Below are 7,048 nucleotides of genomic sequence, written 5' to 3'. Positions count from 1 at the left end.
TCCAGCAAAGTTTTAATAATAATAATATTAATGATAATAAATGCGAGGGATAAATAAGACAATAATAACAGAGTGTTCGTTATTATTGAAATGGGTGATGGGTTCATCGGGGCTCATTATACTATTCTCTCTTCTTTGTACATGTTTGAAAATTTCCACAATGAAAGGTTTAAAAATGCATAATTTGGTATGACCTCCAAGATATATCGTTAAGACAAAAGCAAGATTCAGAACATGTGGATGGTATGCTATCATTTGGATAAGAAAAAAATTAAAAGAAAGACCATGAATGTTTGCTTGTATATGCATAGAATATCTCTGAAAAGATTCTCAAGAAACTGATAACTTTAGTTGTTTCCTAGAAGGAGAACCTGTATGGCTTGGGAACAAGAGTGAGAAGGAGATTTTTAAATTGTATATCCTCTTAAAACGTTTGAAATTTTGAAACTATGTAAATATTCATAAAAGTAAATAACACTAAAAATAAATAATTTCTGATAATATGGTTTTGACTGTTGTACAATAGTTAAGAAAGGATTGCTAAAAAAAATTTAAAAAGAAAAAAAAAAGGATTCCTAAAATAAAAGGTATAATGTAGCCAAGAATTTTAATAAGCCTAGAACCAAAATTTCAACTAATTTTACAAAAACATTAGAGGTGGGAAAGAAATATGAGGGGAGAACTATAGGTACTAAATAATTATTGCTATGTACAGAAAAAGTGTAAGTTTAAATATGTTTTTAATATAGGGGTTATTACTCATTGACTAGAAATAAGAACTAGAATTAGAGGGAAAAAAGGAACAAGGACAACTTGATCAGCCAAGCAACCAGACAGATCAATGCAGAAACAGAAGACTTGAACAAGACTATAAACCAGATGGATGCTGGCTCAGGGCTTCTGGATAGCCTCAGGATGGGAGGTGATAGCCAGGGGAACCAACCATGTGATTAGAGGACTGGAACTTTCAGCCCCATCCCCTGACCTCCAAGGGAGAGGGGCTGGAGATTGATGTAATCACCAATGGCCAATGATTGAATCAAACATGCATATCAAACATGCACTCCCAGAAATATCCTAACCAAAGGAGTTTGGAGAGCTTCCAGATTGATGAACATGTGGAGGTACTGAGAGGGTATCGCACCCAGAGGAGTCATGGAAGCTTTGCACTCCTTCCCCCATAACTTTATGTATCTCTTCCATCTGGCTATTTCTGATTTTTATCCTTCTATAACAAACCAGTAATCTAGTAAGTAAACTGTTTTCCTGAGTTCGGTGAGCCATTCTAGCAAGTTATCAAACTCAAGAAGGGGGTTGTGGGAACCTCCAATATGTAGCTACCTAGTCAGAAACACAAATGACAACCTGGACTTGCAATTGGCATCTGAAGTGGGGGCACACTTGTGGGACTGAGCACTTAAATTGTGGGATCTGATGCTATCTCCAGTTAGATAGTGTCAGAATTGAGTTAAACTATAGAACACCCAGTTGGTGTCCGCTGAGATCTGGAGAATTTCTTGGTGTGGGAAAAACACTCACACATTTGGAATACAGAAGTATTCTATGAGTAGAGTAAATGAGTATGTCCCTTTCACAGACAATCTACCAAAAATGGCCCGTAAAGAAATAGAAAATCTGAAAAGACCTATAACTAGTAAGGAGATTTAGTCAGTAATTGAAGACTTCCCAACAAAGAAACACTCAGGATTAGATGGCTTCACTGGTGAATTCAATCAAACATTTAAAGAAGAATTAATACCAGTACTTCTCATTCTCTTCTAAAAAATTGAAGAGGAGGAAATACTTCATAACTCACTCTATGAGGCCAGCATCACCCTGATACCAAAGCAAGACAAAGACACCACAAGAAAAGAAAACTACAGGCCAACATCCCTGATGAACATGGATGCAAAAGTCCCCAACAAAATACTAGCAAACTTATTTCAACAGCACATTAAAGGGATCATATACAATGGCCAAGTGGGATTTATCCCTGGGATGCAAGGATGGTTCAACATATGCAAATCAATCAATGTGATATATGATATTAACATAATAAAGGGTTTAAAAATCACATGATCATCTCAATAAATTATATCTATATGTATGTATACACACATACACACACAGTTGTAGGGAAAAAAGTGATCTACAGATTCAGTACAATCCTGATCAAAATTCCAATGGAATTTTTTGCAGAAATAGAAAAATCCATTCTAAAATTCATTTGGAATCTGAAGGGACCCTGAATGGCCACAACAGTCTTGAAAAAATAACAAAGTTGGAGGACTCACACTTCCATATTTCAAAACTACCAACTACTACAAAGCTACAGTAGTCAAGACGTGTGGTACTGGCATAAGGAAAGAAATATAGATCAATGGAATAGAACATACAGCCCAGAAATAAACTTTCACATATATAGTTAATTGATTATCAACAAGGTGCCAGAAGATTCAATAGGAAATTGACAGGCTTTTCAACAAAAGCACAGGCAACAACAACAACAAAATAGATAATTGGAATGTATCAAAATTAAAATCTTTTGTGCATCAAAGGATACTATCGAGGAAGTGAAAAGATAATGTATGGAATGCGAGAAAATATTTTCAAATCATATATCTGATAAGGGAATAATATCCAGAATAGAAAAAGAACTCCCACAACTCAGAACAAAAAAACAAACAGCCCAATTCAAAGATGGGCAAACGGACCTCCCAGGTGGTCCAGTGCTTAAGACTCCAGGCTCCCAATGCAGGGGGCCCGGATTCAATCCCTGGTCAGGGAACTAGATCCCTCATGCCGCAACTAAAGATCTCGCACGTGGCAACAAAGATCCCGCATGCTGCAACTAAGACCCGGCACAGCCAAATAAATAAATATTAAAAAAAAAAAAAGATGGGCAAAGAGCTTGAATAGATATTTTTTCAAAGAGGATATATACAAATGGCCAATAAACACATGAAAATATGCTCAACACATCATTAGGGAAATGCAAATCAAAATTACAATGTGATACAACTTCATACTTATTAGGATGGCTATGATAAAAAATGGAAAATAACAAGTGTTGTTGAGGATGTGAAGAAACTGGAACTCTAGTCAATTTATGACAAAGGAGACAAGAATATACAATGAAGAAAGGACAGTATCTTCAATAAATGGTGTTGGGAAAACTGGACAGCCACATGCAAAAGAATGAAACTAAACCACTATCTTACACCACACACAAAAATTAACTCAAAATGGTTAAGACTTAAACGTAAGACCTGAAACCATAAAACATCCAGAAGAAAATATGCGTGGTAAGCTCCTTGACATTGGTCTTGGTGATGAATTTTTGAATCTGACAGCAAAAGCAAAAGCAACAAAGGCAAAAATCAACAAGTGGGACTACATCAAGCTAAAAAGCTTGTGCACAGCAAAGGAAATTATCAACAAAATGAAAAGGCATCCTATTGAATGGAGAAAATAATTACAAATCATACATCTGAAAAATACAAAGAACTCATACAACTCAATAGCAAAACAAAATACAATCTGGGCAGAAGATCTGAACAAGACATTTCTCCAGAGAACACATACAGATGACTAACAGGTACATGAAAAGATGATCAACATCATTAATCATCACAGAAATGCAAATCAAAACCACAATGAGATATCACCTCACACTTGTTAAAATGACTATTACAAATAAAAAAACAAACACACACAAAAAACCCAAGAAATAACAATTGTTGGCAAAGATGTGGAGAAAAGGGAACACTTGTGCACTGTTGGTAGGAATGTAAATTGATGCAACCACTATGTAAAACAGTATGGAGGTTCCTCAAAAATTAAAAATAGGACTACCATATGATCCAGCAGTTCCACTTCTGGGTATTTATCCAAAAAAACCCAAAAATACTAATTTGAAAAGATGTATGCACCCCCATGTTCATTGCAGCATTATTTACAATAGCTCAGATATGGAAACAATGTAACTATCAATGGATGAATGGATAAATAAATATATATTATTCAGTCATTAAAAAGAATGAAATCTTGCAATTTGCAACAACATGGATGGATCTCGAGGGCATTATGCTAAGTGAAATAAGTCATACAGAGAAAGACAAATACCATATGATCTCTCTCATATGTGGAATCTGAAAACAATAACAACAACAACAATCTCCAAGCTTGTTGGAGATTGTTTATTTTATTTTAAAAAATAAAAATTCTTTTTAAAATTTTTTTAAAAATTAAAAAATTTTTTAAATTTTATTTTAAAAAATAAAAATTATTTAAAAAAATAAAAATTGTTTATTTATTTTTAAAAAAATAAATTTTTTTTAAAAAGGAAATTGGAACTTTTGTACATTGCTGGTGGAAAGGTAAAAATGTTTGCAGCTACTGTGGGAAATAGTTTGGTGGTTTCTCAGAAAGTTAAACATAGAATTACCATATGATACAAAAACTCCACTCCCAAAGAAATTGAAAGCAAGGACACAAACAGATACTTGTACACCAATGTTCACAGCAGCATTATTCACGATAGCCAAAAGGTAGAAATGACCCAAGTGTCCATCAACAGATGAATGGATAAATAGAATTTGGTATATACATGCAATGGAATATTATTCAGCCATAAAAAGGAATGACATTCTGATATATGCTACAATAAATATGAATCTTGAAAACATTATGCTAAATGAAATAAGACAGAAAAGTTCAAATATTGTACAATTACACTCATATAAGGTACGTACAATAGGAAAATTCATAAAGACAAAAAGGGGGCTTCCCTGGTGGCGCAGTGGTTAGGAATCCGCCTGCCAAGGCAGGGTACATGGGTTCAAGCCCTGGTCCGGGAAGATCCCACATGCCGTGGAACAACTAAGCCCATGCACCACAACTACTGAGCCTGCACTCTAGAGCCTGCAAGCCACAACTACTGAGCCCACATGCCACAACTACTGAAGCCTGCACACCTAGAGCCTGTGCTCCACAACAAGAGAAGCCACTGCAATGAGAAGCCCGCGCACTGCAACCAAGAGTAGCCCCCGCTCGCCTCAGCTAGAGAAAGCCCACACGCAGCAACGAAGACCCAACGCAGACAAAAATAAAGATAAATAAATTTATATTAAAAAAAGACAAAAAGTAGAATAGAGTTTACCACGGCTGTTGGGAAGGGACAATGGAGAATTACTGTTTAATAGGTACAGAGTTTATCTTTGGGATGATGAAAAAGTTCTAGAAATAAATAGTGGTGAAGATTATACAACATTGTGAATGTACTTAATGCCAATGAATTGTACACTTTAAAATGGTAAATTTTGTTACATATTTTTTGCCATAAAAAATGCAAAAAGAAAATCAAAGGCCAAAGGAGAAATTCAGAAAATATATTTCAACCCACATAACAGAGGCCTGATTTACCTAGAATACAAACAGCTTTTACAAAGCAATAAAAAAGAGAAATAGAAATAGAAAACTAGGCAAAGGACATGAGCAATACACACACACACACACACACACACACACACACACACACGAAAAGAAATATATGTGACTTCTAAGTATATTAGAAAGCTTAGGGAATTCCCTGGTGGTCCAGCGGTTAGGACTCTGCACTTCCACTGCAGGGGGGACGTGTTCAATCCCTGGTTGGGGAAGTAAGATACACATGCCACACAGCGCAGCCAAAAAAAAACAAACAAACCAAAAAAAGCTTAACCCTACTCATGATAAAAAGATTGTGTTAAGATACCACTCTTTTCCTAGAAAGATGGCAATATCAGAAAGTTTGATAATATATTGTTTTGGCGAGGCTGTGGAGAAACACTCTCATATTCTGTTGTTGGATTGTAAATTGGTATATTTTTTGTAAGGCAACTTATCAAAAAAATTTTAAAGTGTGCTCACTTTGGCAGCACACATAGTAAAATTGGAACGATACAAAAGATTAGCATGGCCCCTGCGCAAGGATGATATGCAAATTCGTGAAGCGTTCCATATTTTTGAATGCATGTATAACTGAATCACTTTGCTGTACACCTGAAACTAACACAACATTGTAAATCAACTATACTCCAATAAAAATTTCTTAAAAAAGAAAAGAAAATTTAAGTACATATGCCTTTTTATTGGTAAGTAACAGAAAACCCAACTCCAATAGGCTTAAACAATAAAGAGGATTTAGGGCTTCCCTGGTGGCACAGTGGTTGAGAGTCCACCTGCGGATGCAGGGGACACGGGTTCATGCCCCGGTCCGGGAAGATCCCACATGCCGCAGAGCGGCTAGGCCTGTGAGCCATGGCCGCTGAGCCTGCGCGTCCTGAGCCTGTGCTCCGCACCGGGAGAGGCCACAACAGTGAGTAGGCCCGCGTACCGCTAAATAAATAAATAAATAAATAAATAAAGAGGATTTATCAGTTCAAATAACTGCAAATTCCAGGGGATGAGTGAGCTCTGAAATTGGTTTGATTTTGTGGATCAACAATATCACCAGGGACCTAATTTCCTTCCATCTGTCAGTTCAGTCATCCAAAGTGCGAGCTCCACTGTAAATCTGACTCCCTTCTTGGTAGCAAAAGGGCTGCAGCACTTGAAGTCTTCACATCAGCTACACCAGACTGTCCAAAAGAAGAGACAAAGCTGGCTTTTGTTCTCTCTCAGAAGAGCAAAGAAAAACAAAAACAAAAAGAAACCCTTCTTCCCCCAAATACTTCAAAAAATATCCTCTAACATTTCACTGACTTGCATCATTGGCCCATTCCTGAAATTTCCCCTTGACAGGACAATAGTATGCATTGATTGGCTAAGGCCTGGGTTGCTTGAACCAATAACTGAGACATGGGGGATGGACTTACCCTGATTGGGTTACATGTGTGGTGTACCCCCTCCAGAAGCTGGGAGTGAGATCAATTCTACCCCCTTCAAACTTTATGACTGCTAAACAATGGGGAAGATATGGAATGGATGTTGGGCAGGGAATAACATCAACCACTATATACTTTGATACAGCAACCATACTTCTAGGAATTTATCCTAAAAATATGCT

The sequence above is a fragment of the Stenella coeruleoalba genome (assembly GCF_951394435.1).
Source record: "Stenella coeruleoalba genome assembly, chromosome: X".
NCBI lineage: Eukaryota > Metazoa > Chordata > Mammalia > Artiodactyla > Delphinidae > Stenella > Stenella coeruleoalba.
The sequence above is the reverse complement of the archived record's forward strand: the minus strand, read 5'-3'. Positions refer to the sequence as shown.